This window comes from Antrostomus carolinensis, unplaced genomic scaffold, assembly GCF_000700745.2.
Source record: "Antrostomus carolinensis isolate BGI_N321 unplaced genomic scaffold, ASM70074v2 scaffold10355, whole genome shotgun sequence".
NCBI lineage: Eukaryota > Metazoa > Chordata > Aves > Caprimulgiformes > Caprimulgidae > Antrostomus > Antrostomus carolinensis.
Window position 1 is genome coordinate 3770 of NW_010314252.1, and position 372 is coordinate 4141.

The window sequence follows — 372 nt, forward strand, 5'->3', positions numbered from 1 at the left end:
CTTCTGATCTCTGACCTCTTGGATGCAGCACAAAAGGCCTTACTAAAGGACATATCCCTGAGATGCTGTGCTGTGCCCCAGCCCTCTCTGGTCCCATGTCTGGCATCCAAAGAGCAGATTCAGGAGAACATCTGATCTCTGGTCACATGGAGTGAGCCCTGATGGGAGACCCACCTGAGGCTGAACACGCACGCAGTGGTGGGAATGGACAGGGGGAGGCTGAAGTGAAGATGATGCGTTGACACACTGAAGTGAAAACAGCGGCTGCTGTTAATCAGGAGGAGGAAGGCTGTTAGTTCAAAGTGTGCCGATTGTCCATGTTTGGTGCAGATAGAAACAATATGCTGGAGAGCCACTACGCGCCGCAGTGGG